The sequence below is a fragment of the Vulpes lagopus genome, chromosome 3 (assembly GCF_018345385.1).
Source record: "Vulpes lagopus strain Blue_001 chromosome 3, ASM1834538v1, whole genome shotgun sequence".
Taxonomy (NCBI): domain Eukaryota; kingdom Metazoa; phylum Chordata; class Mammalia; order Carnivora; family Canidae; genus Vulpes; species Vulpes lagopus.
Genome location: NC_054826.1, coordinates 44,800,675 through 44,819,028, shown reverse-complemented (window position 1 = coordinate 44,819,028; position 18,354 = coordinate 44,800,675). Strand labels below are relative to the sequence as shown.

The 18,354-nt window shown below is 45.2% G+C and overlaps 1 protein-coding gene and 1 pseudogene across 22 annotated transcripts in view; one reads left to right on the top strand and one right to left on the bottom strand.

Annotated features, from left to right (window-relative positions):
- The window catches only part of TENM2 (teneurin transmembrane protein 2), a 3,550,639-nt gene that overhangs the window by 93,933 nt on the left and 3,438,352 nt on the right, over nt 1-18,354 (bottom strand). The window lies entirely within an intron of this gene.
- Nucleotides 7,179-7,691, top strand: LOC121488160 (annotated as a pseudogene).

Sequence of the window (18,354 nt, the reverse complement as noted above, 5' to 3'; positions counted from 1 at the left end):
CTTTGTAAACTGAGCAGCTTATGGAGAATCTAGATGGAAGCATTTTGTTCAATTTTGGTGCCTTTTATTCCCTGTAGCTTGGTATGCAAGCGATTCCCTTTATAACCTGCATGAACTCTCCAGCTTTCTTGGGTATTAAAGGCTTCAGAGAAACATCTAAATTTACTTTTCTTAGTTTCATTTTGTGACAGGGTGGCACAAATCGACTCCAATAATTCACTTCAGGTGCCATGGATGGCTCTGCTAGTGTCCGCAAGCAGTACCTGACTGAGAACTGGTCAGCATCTCAGATTTTAAAAATGAGCTCCATTCTTTCCAATCATGGTTTGATGAGAGGCATCACCAACCACCAAATATACCTTCCCTATTCATCTGGCCAAGAGGATGGTTAAAACTAGGAAGAGTACACATGGTTCCATTTATGGGACGTTCAAGAACAGGCAAAGTTAATAAATTATGTCAGTTAGAAATTGTAGTTGCATTAATGGGGAGATACTGGCTGGGAAAGAATACAGGGGAACTTTCTGGGTGCTGGGAATGTTCTAGATCTTCATCTTATTCAACTATCTATACACACCTCCAGGTATGTATTTAAGATTGCGCAATTTATGTACTTGCTAACAGATGGACTTTAGGCAAGATACCAACCTCTCTGTGTTCTGTCCTCCTTATTTACAAAGTGGGCATGATGATGCTATCTCACAGGAGCAATGAGAGGGCTAATATAATCCACTCTAGGTATAAGAACAGCTGTGAGCATCTAGTAACATAGTACATGCTTCTGGATCTTTTTACTTCTTTTCTTGGCATCATAAAAGTTTGTTTAGCATACAGAGTGAGGCACTTGCCCAGTTCTCATTTCCCCAAGTAAAACAGAGGGAATCCAGGTGGTAGACCCCACAAACCCTAGGGCCACTCTTGTGATCAGTTAATGATGGGGAAGTAGAAAATTAATAAAGAGTGGAGAAATGGGGGAAGAAAACAAGCTGGAGCAAGAAGGAAGAAGCCTGTGCTGTTTGCTCTTTGCGTTGGAAATTAAGGAGTGGTGGAGGCTGGCTGGCAAAGACCAAGGGCACCTGAAGGCCAAGCACATCAACAGATTCTTGAATAAAGAGAAATATGGCAACCCTAGGATTCTTTGAGTGATGGGAATTATTTTAAGGTGAGCTCTTTCAGGACCATGTCTAAAACGTGTGGAGTCCCTAGCAAATATCTTTTTTGGCACGCCCTGTCTGTATGAACAATCTGAGCTACCTGAATTGACACCAGCACCATTCTCATGCTGGTCTCACATGATCTTGCAAAATACTCCTCCAGCCAGCAGGAGCAATTTACTTGCCAATATGTCCACTGGAATTAAGGTCGGGCACTGGGCCCTAAGATACCTCACATAAGCAAGTCCCTAAATGTCTCTGAAAATCTGGTCAACCTTACATGCATGGGGATGGGGTGAGGGATGGTAGAGGGTCCTACAAGGGAGAAATAGGGGCCAGAGCTCAGGCGGGTCCTAGTCTGGGCTGGTGTGTTCCTGCCAGGTAGCATTGTTGACCCTGGCTAGTCCCTGACACTGGAGGAGCACTTAGAAAATTTCAAGGAGAAGGGGAGCACTCCAAAGCTCAAGGATTCACTTACCCAGAGTAGCACTGGATTCTTGGTCCAGTTAGACAAATAGCAAAAGAATACAAGCTTTAGAGTCAGAATGGCTAAAATCTGTTCTCTCATTCATTAGCTTTGTATACTTGGCAAGTGACTGACCTCCTGTGACTCAGTTTTCCCAGCCATAGAATGGACTTAATAGCACCTACTTCACCAAAGAGCATAAAGATGCTATGGGACAGTGCATATGAAATGAGATGGTGAAGGTATTGCACTGAAGACACAGCAAGAACTCAACCAATGGAGGCTATTCTTCATAATATTTTCTGCTCTCCACCAGGGAAGGCCTTGTTCCATTTGCATTTTACCCAATGTCTGCTGACAAGTTGGAAGGGAGGGATAATTGAAAGTATTCTGGCTTGATGTAACTAAAAAGTGAAAGGAGCAGGCAAGGCTGACTTGATTTAACCTGGCAATATGAGATTAGTTCTTCATTGCCTCTGTTAGGTCTCCCGCATTGCCAACCTTTTAAAGCAATAGATTGGCTGACAGGGTGCTCATTTGGAAGGTTTCACCTGCCATTAATACCCTAGCTGCCTGATGGACCATCGTTATGCAGGTATCCCCTCCCTCCTAACCAGAGCAACTGCCATTCTTAAATATTGCAAGAAGTAAAATCGTATTTGTGCTCCTTCTGGAAGGCCTGTTGGAAGCTTTGCTCTCGCTTCGTGCCAACTCTTTTTTGACAGTGATTTCCAAGGCCAGAGATCCTTGCTCCAAACACCTTTGGCTTTTCTTATGACTCAGCAATGGAAGATCAATCATGTCTGACCAGAGACTGGGCAGAGTGGAGGCCCCACTGAGCTGTTTTTCTGGGTTTCCTACTGTTCAGGATGGATGTGGGAAAGACAGTGAAGGCTGCTTAGGAAAACCCAGGCACTGTTACTGAAGACAGGGACACAGTCTAGTAAGACCACTTCTTATCAGGATTCTAACTCACCCTGAAGCCACTGGGGCATCTGGTCAACCCATCACGTATGGGGGTCGGGGGAGAGGGTTGGTAGGAATTCCATGACAATGAGCTTGCAGTGTGTGTCCATTTTTTTTTTTTGAGTTTATTAAAACTAAGCAAATGGAAAAAAAAAAAGCCCAAAACAAATATCATCAATAAAAACCTTTAAAACTAATGCTAAAATCTAACCATCACTGGAATCACCTGGAACCTTGCTAAAATATAGATTCTCTGGTCCTACTGTGTTTGGCATTTCTGACAAGTTTCCAGGTGATGCTGCCACTGTTCTGAGCACTGTAGTGCCAGAAGTCAGGCACTAAACCTCTGTTGGTCAAGGTGCGCTCCCTGACCTCCTGCCCTGGAACCACCTCAGTGATTGTAAAATGCTATTCTTGCTGTCACCCAGGCCTACTGAATTTCTGGGTGTGGAAACTGAGAATGTGCATTAAAAAAAAAAGATATTTATTTATTTTGAGAGAGAGAGAGAAAGAGAGAGAGAAAGAGAGAGAACCTGAATATAAGCACAAGGAGAAGGAGAGAGAAAAAACCTCAAACCTGCTCTCTGCTGAGCATGGAGCCCAACGCGGATGCAGGACCCTGATATCATGACCTGAGCAGAAACTAAGAGTGGAACACTTAACTGATTGAGCCACCCAGGTGCCCCAAGAGTGTGTATTTTAAAGAAGATTTCCAGGTAATTCTTTTGCCTACTAAAGCTCAAAGACCTCTGCTCTGAATTATTGAAAACGCTCCTCAGATATCCATAGCAGTCCATCTCACTCTGAGAGACTAAAGGAGTTTTCCTGAACTATGTCTCCAGGGGGATGTTAATAGGGGTTCCCTGAAACATAGAAGTGGAGGTGACACTGAAGGATCTGTGGTCAAAAACAACTTGAGAGATGTTGGTTGAACACTTAAACTAGTTTTTTTTTTTAATAGGATTTCTCAGGGCCTTTGATGTGTGAATATGCATTATTAATCTTTAATGTTGCAATGGAGCATGCGGCACTTCCTGACCAGGACCCCTTTTGACCCAGAGCACCTCTCCACAACAGTCTAGTGCAATACAGGTTGGGAAGTACTTCATGAGAATGGAGCTCTAGGCTTGGGAGTTCTGTCCTTGGAAGGATCAGCTATACCTTCATCGACTTAATACTCACAAGTGGTAGCCCTATGCTTGATTGACCTTCTCATAAAACGCATGCTTTGGGGTGATTAAATGCAACACAAACCACATCATCACTACCAGCACATCAGCTCAGAGCCCTTGTCCCTGGCCTCCCAAAGCCAGCATATCTCAGCATAGAGACCCTATGTTACAGGTCACACATCTCGGGAGTTGGTAGGATAATGAAGCATTAATGGTAACCATGTTTAATCAGAGCAAATGGATGGCATTTATGAAAAGCTTACTATAGGTGTCTGGGTGGCTCAGTCGGTTAAGCATCTGCCTTTGTCACTATCCCAGAGTCCTGGGATGGAGCCCCATGTGTCCAGGCTTCCTGCCTAGCAGGGAGCCTGCTTCTCCCTCTCCCTCTGCAACTCTCTCTGCTTGCGCTCTCTCGCTCTATCAAAAAAACCAAAACTAAAACACAAAACAAAAACAACAAAACCCCAAAAACTTACTACATGTCAGGCACTGTGCTAAGTGCTTTACCTGCATTCCTTTGTTAAATCACCACCAGAATTCCAGGGATCATTAGCACCATTGTTTACAGGTGAGGAATTGGAGATTTAGAAAGAGAGGAAATAACTTGCCTAAGACCAGACAGCTTCTACATGTTGGGCTATGTTTTGACTGAGTTCACCGTACCCTGAAGCCAAATCCTATATGAAGCTGCCCTGTAAAGTCTGTTACAGTAGAACATTCTGAATGGCCAACACACAGGAGCCGCTGTGCCCGCTGCCATGACACAGTAGTGCTTGCACTAAGCTCTTTCACCTAAGGCAGGACTATGTCAAACAGAAGAAGAACAATTAAATACACATTGGAGGGAGATTTAGTTTTTGAAAAAGTGGGATGCAGAGTGTTTTCGCCAGCCCTCTGCCCCAGCTCCTACTTCTGACAGGAGGACCACTATAGGGCTGTTTCTCAGTCAGCCGTTGAAGCTCCTCTGTGTTTTTGCAGCCTGCACCTTGTACCCGTCCTTGTATCCAGTCATCATCCCCTATACTCACAAGAACACTTTGAGATAGCTTCTATGATCTCTGTTTTGCAGATGAAGAAACTGAGGCTTAAAGAGGTTAAGAGCCTTGTTCACAATCACACAGCTAGTGAACGATGGAGGAGTGAGTCACCTTTCAGCTGTCTACCTCCAAAACCTACACTTGGCTTCTGTCCTCAATTCTTCACAGGAGGCTGTGAGTAGTCCTGGCTATATAGAGGTGCCTGTGAATAGTGTAGGACATGGGAGAGGAAATGCTGAGGCTTCAGAAAACATCTCCATTCCCTAGCTGCTGTTCTTTCTCTCAACCTCTTTCTGTCCCCCCGCCCCCCTCTTCAGCTGCTTCTCCTCAACCCGGACAGAGCCTCCAGGAATAATGATCTCACTTGATGAGAGTTTGCCCACCTCGGACATTCCCTGACAGGCCTCTCTGGCACAGCCTCACCCTTGTTAGCCTAGGGCCATGTTTTTTATACCTGAGGGATTTCTCTCCTGGCTGCTGCCGTCTCCCCGCTGTTCTGTTACAAAAACTACTGGCAAGAGAGAGCAAAGGTCTCTGATCTCAGCCCCCAATGTCCCCAAATGCTCACCCTCTGCCTGCTGTTCCTGGCCCCTCTCCTGTGCCCCTCATCAACCTCCCTTTCAGAGAGCCCACTGACAGGTCAGACAGAAGCCAGCCCAGCAGGGGGTGGCGGACTGGTGGGGTGCCAGACAGTGACCTGCTGGGCCCCTCAGAAAGGAAAGGGCTGTCACCACCGACATCTCCAAGCAACAAAGCAGAACGGTTACTTTCCACCTGAGGAGAGACCTTGTCTCCTGGGGGGAGGTGGGAGGACTGGCCCCTGAGCTGAGAGAATTAGCAGAGGGCATGATGCCTGTCCTCCTGGTGCATAAAGAAGCACCCCAGGCTGCCAAGTGGGAGAAAGGACCAGACTCAACTATCATGCAAGCTTCTGGTTGGATTAGGAAAATGAGAAGTACTAATTCCTAAACGTGGCTCTTGCCATGTTTCAGGTATTATGCTTAGCACTCCCTAGGGATCGCCTCATTTCATCTTCACATCCACTGTATGGTGTAGGGACTAGGAGCCAGTTTTGGACTACCAATCAACATCATAGGATCTGGAGGTTTGCAACATACTGGCTGTGTGGCCTTTGGCTAATTAGCTTACCTCTCTGAGCCTCAGTTTTCTCATCAATAAAGTGGAAATGATAATAATACTAGTTTAATAGGGACTTCGTGAAGGATTAAACAAGCCTTGTGCAAAACCATCTGTTTACTCTGGCTTTACAGATGGAGAGCCCTTTGACAAGGTTGGGCAGCTGTTCATGAGTGGCAGAGCTGGGATTTGCACACAGCTGGCCCAGCCTCAGATTTGCTGATCTCTCTTACCACTCTGTGCCTTATGAGGCTGGCCATGGTTTGAGAGATCCGGCTTCACTCAATGTGATTCTCAGCAGCCCCTGCCTTTCCTCTTGTCTCAGAGAAGGACTATAGAGCCTGCATACCTACTGCCACCAACCCAAAGGAAGTCCATGTACAGGGTGAGCCAAGTTGACAACAGAGATGAAGAGCAGTATAACCATGTGTTCACCTCCTATTGGAAAGAAATAATATATCTTACACTTAGATTTTCTTTGCATTAATAAAATGGTATGAATGGTATATAGTGATTTGGGTGTCATTGTATGGATATGTTTTTTTAATTCTAAAATGAAAATGTATTCATACTAAAATAATGTACTGAGTAAAAGACAACTGCTTTCTATCCTAGAGACTTCTCATTAAAACTTTTATTCATTCAATTCATTGAATAATGAGTTGACCAAGATAGAGAGGGACCCTGCAGTTAGGAATCTAGATTCTAGAGGGGAAACAGACAATTAACAAAGAAATGTATGACTTTGAGGAAGTGATAGTGTTCTAAAGAAAAGTAAGGCAGAGTAAAGGCTGGGAGAGTGACGGAGGAGGGGGGTTGCTGCTTTAGATGGAGGCAGGGTAGGGAAGCCTTCCCAGAAGTGACATTTGGGGAGAAACCTGAATGAGATGAGGAAACAAGTCGTGGAAACCTCTGGAGGAAGAACATTCTGGGCAGAGGGAACAGCAGGTGCAAAGGCCCAGGGTGGGAAAGTATCTTGAGAGTAGGAACAACAAGTTGGTGAATGTTGGGATGGATGATGGAGATGAGTAGAGGAAGATGTAAGTGCTGAGTGGAAGGAAGAGCCCACTAATGCAGAGCAATGGAAGCCGTGGTTGTGACCTGGATGCCATTCTGTGGGAGATGTAATGCCCAGGGAAGGTTTGCACAGGGGCATCATATGATCTGACTTTTATTTATTTTTATTTTTATTTTTTTGATCTGACTTTTAAAGGGATTCTTCTCCTTTTTTCAGGCAGCCAGGGAGATGATGGTCATACAGATTGAGCATGCCTACCAAAAGCAGTCAGTCATCTTTTAAAATAAGAAGAGGGGCTTGGAGAAACTGGCCAGGAGAAGGTACCACAATACTATAAAACAAGGAAGCCAACTGAGAGCAACTATTTGGACAAGAAATACCTCTTTACTGATCATGCATCCATCAGAGGGTGGATCTGTCTGATGTGGTGACCAAGATGAAGATGCAGAAGACCACTGTCACCGACTGAGACTACCTCCCCTACATCTGAAAGTATAACCAATTCAAGAAATGCCACTAGAACATGTCTGTGCCCCATCCATCTGCTTATGGGATGTCCAGATTGGTGACACTGTCCCACTGGGTGAGTGCTAACCCTTGAGCAACACTGCGCACTTCAACATGCTCCAGATCACCAAGGCCACCAGCACCAAGAAGCAATTCCAGAAGTTCTGAGATGAGACATCGGCCCACACGCCAAAAAAACAGTTATTTTTCCAGTCATGGGTCCAGCTAAAAAAATAAACATAAAAATAAAAGGATTCTTCTGATTGTTTTGTATAGAATAGTCTAGAAGCTAGAGACCCAGTGGTCCAGCCCAGTGAAATTGGATGCATGATTGGGTGGAGATGGAAGGATATTAAGAAACCACGGTCTTAATGGTTGGGGAAAAAATGCACGGCACCAACTTTGGGTGTGAGGGGGAATGGGACAAAGGTGCACATGCAATCTGTGCAGCAACACTCACAGACAAAGGTGTCATGTGAGAGATTTGGAATGACCACTGCAGCAGACCACGTGGTAGCTGGAAGTGCGGTACATCAGAGGGTGCTTTGGGTGGTAGGCCCCCGTGGGCTGGAAATTTCTCCCTGGCTCTGATTCCTGAACCATGTGCTTTATGAGTAAGCATAGCAGAAGTAAGAGTAGGAGAAGCTTGCCCCCGTGACTATAGCGCCCCTTTCTCTGTGGGTTCCCCTTCCCCTTCCCTGTCCCAGATCCCAACAGCTTTGGACTCTCTGGCAAACCCGATATACAACTACTTTCAGGAAAACAGGTCTGGGAGGAGAACAAGTAAGACTTTTAGAATTAGGAGAACCAGCTCCAATCCCAGCACTTCACTGCTGACTTTGGACAAACTACTCTCTAGCTTTTCAGTTTTTTTGTTGGTTAAATGGAATCCTCTATTGTTTTTTTTTTTTTTTTTTTTAAATTTTTATTTATTTATTTATTTATTTATTTATTTATTTATTTATTTATGATAGTCGCACAGAGAGAGAGAGAGAGAGAGAGGCAGAGACACAGGCAGAGGGAGAAGCAGGCTCCATGCACCGGGAGCCCGACGTGGGATTCGATCCCGGGTCTCCAGGATCGCGCCCTGGGCCAAAGGCAGGCGCCAAACCGCTGCGCCACCCAGGGATCCCGGAATCCTCTATTGTTAAATGGCAGCAGCTAACTCAAAGACTTTTTTTTTTAACCCTATGCAGGCTAGACATGTCAGTGAGCCACCCAGATCACTGGGTTGTGATATCTGAGGGAAAATACACTCAGTCCAGCATGAGTGGGTATGGGATTGAGGGGGATTGTACACTAGAACAGGAACCCAAAGATGGATTTCTGATTTTGATATGCTATATAATGAGCTTTTGATTGGGAACAGTATGTATGTTTAGAGTCTCTGAAGTCACATTACACAGGGAGATACTAACAATTGGACCTGTCATTTAAATCAATTGGCATTTAGGCACTTCCTATGAACTTGCTAGTCAAACCTCACAAAAGGCCTGCGAGGTTGGTATTGCTGTTCCCAGTTTACAGCTGAGGAAACAGAGGCTCGGATAGGTCAGGTGCTTTGCACAGGTAAGTACAACAAGTAAGAGCTGGAGTCAGAACTTACAAAAATCTGCCTGACCCAAGAGCCTGCAAGCCCCAGCAGAAAAGGGCACAGCATCAACTTCGGGCATGAAGGGGAATGGGAGAAGCCCCAGGAAGTCACAAGGGTGAGAAGCCAGGGCCAGCTACCGTGTACTCTCTTCTAGATGCTCGTCCCACATCTGTCCTTTACTCCAGTGTTCTTGGAAGGGGGGAGGGGAACAGATCCTGGGATTGGGGCCCTGAGCCCCTCTCCATAGCCACATCGCTGTGGCAGGGGTTTCAGTGAGTACAGTGACACACCTGGGCTTCATATGCCAACCAAGTTGCCCCTGCCTTGGGATGCAAAGGTTTTTGGCATGTCCTCCCCTTCAGGTGGCCCAGGGATGCCACACTTGGAGGAATCACTCTCTCGGCACTTGGGATCCCCCCCCAAACTGCACCTATTGTGTCATATCAGTGATTCCCAAAGTGTCAGTGTCACCTGAGTCCTTGTTAGAAACACATATCCCTTAGAAATGCATGGCCCTGCACCAGACCTACTATACCAGAAACTTGTGATTTGGGCCCAGTGACCTATGCATTAACATCTTCCTGGTGATTCTGATGCTCGCTGACCTAAGAGAACCATTGTACTAAGTATTTTCCATGTATGAACTCATCTGAGCTCCCAATATCCTATGAGGTGGCAACTAGCATTAGTCCCACCTTACAGATGACAAAAGTGAGGCTTACAGACATAGATCAGCTGGCTCCCAGACACACTGAAACAGTGGTGGAACCAGGACGTGAACCCAGAGCTCCTAGCCTCAAAGCCTCTTTACCACCCTGCCAGGCTGTCTCCTCCCCTTGCAGTGAAAGGATGCACACATTCGAGGAAGAAACATAGAGAAAGCCCACTCTTTCTTCTCTGCTGCAAGCATATGTGTTTAGGAATAACCCAAGCAGATATATCAGCCTTCTGTCTGAGGGAAGAGGTGTGGTTGCAGTTTTGAGACCAAGATGCTAAATGCAGGAAGGCAAAGCAAATACTTGGGGTAAGCTTCCCTCTGCCTGGTGCAGCAGGCGCGGCCTGGCTCTCTCTGTCCAGACCCGCTTCCCCAGCCTCACCCTCCTTCAACTCTCTGTCAATCTTCCCAGAGGTCTCTGAGTACACACGGCTGTCCCTTATCCTCTGCACCTTTGCCATCTCTTTGCTCACAATGCTTTCCCTGCGTTCCCGATCTAAGTCCTCTGTAGCTTTCAAAATTCGAGTTTTTCCTGTTTTGGAAGCTCCTTGGCCTCATTCTAACCTGAACCCTTAGTATGTAGCTTTGTAGCGGCTGATTTCACATTTGTGTCACACCCTCAGCAGACCTTGGATTCTCTATTGCAGAATCGGAGTCTCCTTCATTCTGGTGGCCTGGCTGGGTGTACGCATGTGACTGGTGGGGGCAGAGGTAGTGTTTGCTCTCACCACCATCTGTGACAAGAGGTGCGAACAGGGCCAGGGCTAGAGATAGGTGAGGGAGGCTGGCCTGGGGTCACAATTAAAGAAGGTGCTCACTCTTGGGTGCAAAGGTGCCTGGACTCATCCTAGTCTAGTTGCTAGGTCTCAGACCAATTTCACCAGGCACACATTCTCTTGAGGGTGACTGGGTCCTTGTAGGAGCATCATGCCATAGAGAAAATGTACCAGATTTTAGAGCCAGGAAATTCGGCCTCTGACCCAGATCCGCCCTACCCTGTTGTTTGCCCTCGAAGAAGTTATTTCCCCTCTCTGGGTTTTAGACCTGCTGGGGACTCCACATTTTAGTCTTTCTGCATCTCACATTCCCAGACTCCACAAACCCTGTGAATCAAAGAGGCAGTGTCCCTCAGTGTGTGTGGTCGCAGAGTTCTGGGAAACGGGATTGGCAGATCAATGATGAAGCACCTTGAGCTCAGGAAGATGAGGGAATCCTCCCTGGAAAGGTTTGGTCTTCATTGTGCTGGGGGAGGGAGTCAGGCACTGCACACAGAGCTTTGGGGCACACCTTGCAGTTTTCCTTGGATTCACATTTGGCCACATAGCTCTGGCTCCTGTCCAATCCCCCAGAGCTCTTGGCTGAGAAGATGGAAAGTCAAAGAAAAGAGCACAGACCTTGGGCAGCTGCTCTGGCTGTGCTGCAGAGAGTGTCTAGCTATTTAAAGTCCAACTGCTCCACTTTCCCCTGCTTGTATCCTGGCATTCCTGTGCATAAGCACTTTGTGGCAAAAATGCATTCCAAATCCAAAACTGGGGGGAAAAAAGCTAACGCCAATGCTGTTTTTCAGAATGTTGCAGAATTTGTGTTTCTGGGGGGTTAAGGGTGTTAAGCACTCACAGATTGCCCTGCTCCGATCCTGGACACAATAGTCACCTGCTGTGAGGGGTGCACAAGGAAGGCTCTTGACTTGGGTTCTAAGTCCTGGCATGGCTACATTTTAGCTCTGGGGCCTGGGTAAGCCACTCTGCTTCTCTGGCCCTTAGTATCTGCCTCTATGTAAAGGATGTTAAGAGGCTCTTAGGGCTCTTGTGGGCTATTGTCATGATTTATTTGGGCAATGTGGGTAAAGTCTTAGTAAGTGCTCCATGCATCAGGCCTCTGACATCAAGTCAAAGACACTCCCTGTTCTGGAACTGTCTGGACTCCTCTGATATGTCTCTAGGAGATGTTAATACCTGCACCAGATTTCTCAGCCTTGGCATTATTGATATTTTGAGCCCAATCATTCTTTGTTGTGGGGGCTATCCTGTGTATTTGGGAGTTTTAGCAGCATCCTGGGCCTTTACCCACTAGATGCCAGTAGCATCTCCTTTCTTCCTCCTTCCCTGCTTCTTTCCTTCCTCCCTCCTTCATAAAATGTCTCATGATGTTGCCAAATGTCCCTGGGAGAGTAAAGTTGTCCCTGGTAGAGAACTGGTCTGGGCTGAGGGGAGGACTGGGGGGTGCAAAAGAACTAATCCTGGCACCAGGGCCCTTGAGCCTTTATTCAAATACTGGTCACAGGAACCAAGAGGGAGCTTGCTATAATCTAGGCAGTTTCTCTGGCCAATGCAAAAAATATGTGAAGCCAACATAAGGATATAAATGTTACCTCTTTGCCCACCAGTTAAATCTGTGTTTTGATCCTTTAATTCCCTAAAATAAGTGATTTAAATTATTAACATTTTTTTGCAAATTATGCATTTTAATCACCATTTTATGATGAATAGTTGATTTGTCATCTAATCAGGGAAAAATATAATCCCTTAAGAGACACTTAATAATCATTTAAACTACTAAAAACTTGATTAGAAAAGACTGAAGGTATGATATTAAGTAAACTCATGAACTTTAAATACCTTTTTTTCCTTCCAACAAATTCCATGGTCAAATACATTTACTGTGAGAAGGCCTTCGGTGGGCAAGTTCTATGTTTGAGGTGACTTTTCCTGAGGTCTCTTTACAACAATTCTGTACTTGTTTGAACCTTCTTCAGAAACAGTCTCCAAATTTAGTCAGCATTTGAGAAGAAATGAGCTTCTGCCTTTAAAGTACCAAAGTGGTCTATCACAGTGGTTAGCTGGAAGCCTATTTTGAATATTACCTTCTCTACCCTCTGTATCCTTATCTATGATATGGGAAAATTATAAAGAGATTCACAGAACTTCTGTTTCTGCTGTGAAGACACAGACAGCATGCTAGGAAGATATAGATGGGATAATTTAGGAGTGTGACATTTGTTGTGAAGGAAATACCATGGGGTGATGGGGGGAGAGACAGATAGGTCAAGACAGGCCTCTTTGGGGAGGTGACGCTTGAGCTGGGAACAGAAAATGGCTGCCAGTCATGCCAAATGCCCAGGTCAGAGGGTTTCTGGCCCTGGATCAGCAAAGGCCCTGACGTACGACTCAGCTCGGCATGACAGGATGAGGGGCGGGCAGAAGAGGGTACAGCAAGCAGAGCTGCTGTGGAGGGCGGTGGGGGATGGGCGAGAGAGGAGGAAAGGGCACATCACAGAAGTCCCTCCAGGTGAAGGTGAAACATTTGATTTTGACTTTTTCTTTTAAGGGATTTTATTCATGTATTCATGAAAGACACAGAGAGAGAGGCAGAGGCATAGGTAGAGGGAGAAGCAGGTTCCCTGTAGGGAGTCTAATGTGGGACTCGATCCCGGTAGCCCAGGATCACGCCCTAAGCCAAAGGCAGATGCTCTACCACTGAGCCACCCAGGAATCCCTGATTTTGATTTTATCTACATGAGAAGCCCTTTGAGGGCATGGCATGATCTGATTTACAATTCAGAACTATCACTCAGGCCGCTGTGTGGAGGAACAGAAAGCATGGTGTGGGAGCAGCAGCAGAGATGCCCACCCGTTGGTTGCCCATCCCATTACCCAGATGCCTACAAAGCTCAGAACAGGGCTCAGTGCATGTAAGCTCTCAAAAATCTCACTGACTGTAGTTTTTATATGCGATAAAGAATGGATTCTACCTTTTTTCTTTTTTCTTTTTAAAACCTCATTAGAAAACTGTGTCCCAACCCTCAGTTTCCTAAACAGAAGATTCTCTAGTCAAATAGGTTCCCAGAGGTCAAAGATCTTATTTATACTGGAAGATTCAGAATAATTTCAGCCCCCCCATTGCCATGTGGTCCTCAGTTGGGGGTTAGTTCTGTTTCCCTCCCAAGGAAGAGAGACCCAGTGCCTGGCCAGCTGGCAGTGGCCTCAAGGCCACATTTCCCTTGTAAGCATTAGATATATTGCTTTCCTCTCTGGGAGCTAATTGGGGACTCTGTTTATGGCTCCAGCTACATTTGCCACAGGTCTTTGGACTGCAAGGGGAATCCTCATCCAACCCAATTAATAGAGCAATGTTGTACTTCTAAGCTGTCCCCCACCCAACCAATCCATCAACATGATTTGCACACATTAATCAAGGCATTTACAATGGGTTCACCAAGCTTTATCTCTCATTGGATAAAGAAATGGGACTATTTGGACTTGAGAACTATAACTCTTCCAGAGTCCCTGAAGTCCTGAGCTTGGCGCTGCTAAATGCACAGACAAGGTGTTATTAATTAACAATTGAGATAAATGCCGGAATAGCATCCCTGAATCATGTCAAACCAATTTGGATGGTTATGGGATGGGGAAAGGGGGAGGAGGCCATGGGCAAGGGGTGGGCTTCATCTGTTCCAAGTGCTTTGGACAGACTCCAGTGTTATTTCTCCTCATTTAGACCTGGCTGGAGCGCCTGGAACTCAGGCCAGCATCCACATCTCTTAACCCAAGGCAGCCTCCTTTGGAGCAAAACAAGGAACCAAACTTTGCAGATAGAGGTGGGCTGGGAAATACTGTATGGAAGTCTTAATGGAGGGAAAGAACTGTAGAAGATGCTGGCGGGTGGAAGAGCCCCCATCAGGGGTTCCTGACCACACAGATCGGTGGCTTTGAGGACTCTCCCAGGAGATGGTACTGAAGACATGGGGTTCAACATGGCAATGGGCTTCCTGTCCTGTGGCCAATACCCACACTCCATGACCATCGCCTCTCTATGTTACCACCGAAGGAGGGTCTTCCACCCTGTCAACCCTGGCTGCAATAATTATAATAATGTGTTTATGCATCTTATCTTTTGAGATGGATATGAGCTCTTTGTGGACACTTATCATATTTGGCCTAGTATTTCCAAAGTCCAACATTAGCAAACCCTCAATGAGCGTTTGTTTGTTAGACCACAAATGAATAGCTAGGGGATGGATGGATGGAGGATGCACACCCTGATGATAGAATTAAAGGTTTTTTTAAATCTTGAAGTGAATATTGGTCACCTCTCCATCCAGGAATGGAGAACACTTCTCAAAGCACACTCAAATTATTAACTGAGAAACTAAACATGAGAACGTGTTCATACGTTTTCAATTACTTATTTCTTCTTAACCTAAAATTCCCCTCTCTTCACTTTACTTCTCTCCCTTGTGTTTTGGGAATCTTAGCAGTAGGGGCTAGGTGTGTGGGCACTAGGCATTGAGCTGGGTCAGCCTACTCAGTGGGAAACCATTATTTAAACAAGTTTTCCTCAAAATGTGGTCTGCAGACCACTTGTATCAGAATCCTTTGAGGTGCTCAATAAAAATGCAGTTTCTTAGGTCCCATATTTGACTAGATAAATCAGAATCTCAAAGGTAGGGGCCTAGAAATCTAATCTAAATTTTAAACAAGCTCTCCAGGGTGGTTATGCAATGCTGAAATTTGATACGCACTGGTTAGAACCTCAGTGGTTATGGACGATGGGAAAGTCACTGGTTGGGCTCCATCTATGTGGACTCAGCCTCTGTTCTAGAAATGATAGCAACATTGCTAATAACATTAAAACTGGCAGCAACCAGCACGTGAGGGCATCCCACGAACCAGGCACCTAGTAAAACATATTGCATATGTTTTGTCAGTGAAACTTCACACCTGCTCATGGAGCTGGCATTATTATGCCTATTTCACAGACAAGAAAACTGAAACTTTGAGGAGTCAAGTTACTTGTAGAAGTGGGACACAAAGACTGCTTCACGAGCCCAGGCTCTTAACTGTCACGATGTGACAGTGTCACATGAGCAACCAGCGAAGTGACATGAGAAGGAACAAGAATCCGACTTTGAGCGCTGTGTCAATGTAACGGAGGGAGACACGGATAGCTTGCTAACACAGTAAGGCAGGATGTGATGCGCTACTGTCTGTGGACAAGCTCAGCTTAGAAAGGTTCCTCCCTACTCCACTCCAGGCCTCCACCTACAGACTGGAGAGGGCATCTGATAGGATTCCATGGGCATTTCAGACAGACTCCCAGGCTGGCTTGAAATGTTGGGAGCAGGGCTTGTACAGACAGAGGGCTGGGGCTCCTGACTCTAAGTTCTGGCTGATAAAGGGGTGTGGGGAAGGAGTAAGCCCTGTGTTTCCAGGCCAGACAGTCTAACAACGCTTCCCCACCTCGAGGTTCCCACTTTTAGAGGAAATCTACACCCTTTCTCCTACCCCTGGCTGTGATGAACTAAAAATCTCACACCTCTGTCTTGGTGGTGATAATTAAATATTATCTGCCTGTCACTTGATGCACATGTTGTGTGTATTCTCAGACTTTAATGAGCTGGTATTTGTCTTCTGTAAGCAAAAATATTTCTTTGAGTCTCTTCTTTTTCAAATTGGGGTGAGCAGTTCAAGTGAAGATCTTTCACTATTAAAAAGACAGTCTGCTTACTGGCATGTCTGTCTGAACTGTTTCTACTGCTTAGTAGAAGCAATGGCAGGGAGAACCTGCCCCTTCAGAATCAGCCATTGCTTCCTGATATTAGTGGTCACATGGCTAGGGGGTGTTGGGAAACTTTGAAAGGGATGCGATTAAGAAGGTAGGGAACTGGTATAAACTGTTTTGGGGGATAGTCATAGGCAGCTTTTCCAACAGGGCTTCTCATACAGGCACAGCAGAATACAGAAAATGTTTGAGTGAAAATTTTCTCAGGTCTTTTAAGTCTTTTAAGGAAGGCACTTAGCTAGCACTGTTCTAGATGCATAGGAGAAAAGTGAATTCATTCCATATAATGAATGTTTTAGGACTGTGGTTCTCAAAGAGAACCTGCCTCAGCATGGAGGCAAAAATGTCCAAACCTGTAAATTTACTTGAAATTAAAATTCTTGCATCCCACCCCACGCCTTTGGAATCTAAAATTCTGGGGGAAAAGGTTTAGCAATCTCTGTTTAATCAAGCCCTCCAGGTGGTTTTGCTGTAAGCTAAAGTTTCTGAACTATTAGTAGCCATAAAGCACCAGGACTTAATTCTCTCCCAGAGGAATCAAGGTTGGAAAAGGCTGTTAAGGGCTTCAAATATCTGTTATCTATATTTGTATCTATATCTATCTCAGTTTAAAATAAAAAAAATATCTATCACTTTAATCTGAGATTTTTTTTTTAAACGTAGAGCGTTCCCAGATGAAAGCATGATGCGCCTCTTCCGCTCACTTTGGAAGAGCACTCTATTATTTCTCCATTCATGAGGTTCATAACAAATGTGTTCATTGCAGCTGCTCCCAGGGCTGACATTCATGCTCTGCCTGGGTGCCTCCTCTGACCTACTGTCAGGTTCAGAAACCACACAGCCCTGCCTGAGAACTCCCAAAGCAGGAAAGAGCCTGGGGCAGAACTCTTACCCCCACCCAAAAAAAAAAAAAAAAAAAAAGTGATATAATTAGTGTGCTGCCGGATTAGATCTGGAGCTGATGAGGAGCAACTTTAATATTTATCAATAAACAGCAAAGTGCTTAGCACACCTCCTAGGGAAGTAATTAACCATAAAAAGGATACTCTGCACTGAGGAATCTCCTCCAAAAAAAGAACTCAGTTAATTGTGAATTGCTTACACCAGGTGAGAGACAATCCGTGTCTACCTCTCTCACCTGACATAAGCAACTCTGAATTAACTGGGAGTTTCTTTTTATAAACACTGTGCAGAGCCTTTTTTTCTTTTTTCTTTTTTTTTCCTAGTGGCTAATTACTTCCTTGGGAGGTTCGCTTTAATAGTTCCCATAACAAGGCCATTATTGTCTTTAGCATAATCACTGCCTCATTTGCTTTTGTGCCTTCCCTTCCCTGCTCTGCCTCTGCCCACCAGGAGGGACCCTGAACTGTGTGTACCTATACTGCAGTCCTCAGGCTAGGACCAGTAGCACCTACCATGCCTCCTCTAGTTCTACTATGTCAGAAATTTGGTTTTCTTCTGAAAAGAGCTGCCATCAGGGATAGGGCTGGTAGAGAGGGATGGAGATGGTGCAGAGCATATTGAGGAGACTGAGTCAGCTCCCCTCCCCTATATGCAGCATTCCAACCATTTGTTATGCTTTCAGCTGCTGACGCCTGCAGTGGCAGAGGGAACCAGGACAGCAGCTCATTTCTGGAAGAGGAAGGAACTGATCTGTAAGCAACCACTTTGCTAGGTGAAATCGCCAGGGAACAGAGGCAAAAACTGAACCTTATCAGGAGAAGTAATGCGATTTTGACTGTCTTTCTCAGAAAAAAAAATGTATAGATATATGCAGTTATGCCTCACTTCATTCAAAAATGAATTAAAGTGGCTTCTATGTTGGCTCTGTTTCAGGAAGCTAAATGAATGTGTGGGAGCTCTGTAAATTACACCAGGTCTTTAAACTTTTTTGATTGTTGTACTACTATCATTATATGAACATTCGCTTATTTATATATTATATATAAGTATAACAGCAATAATAGATTATGGAAATTGCAAGTGTTTTTTTAGAGGATGAGGAAAAATGAAAATAGAATATCTAA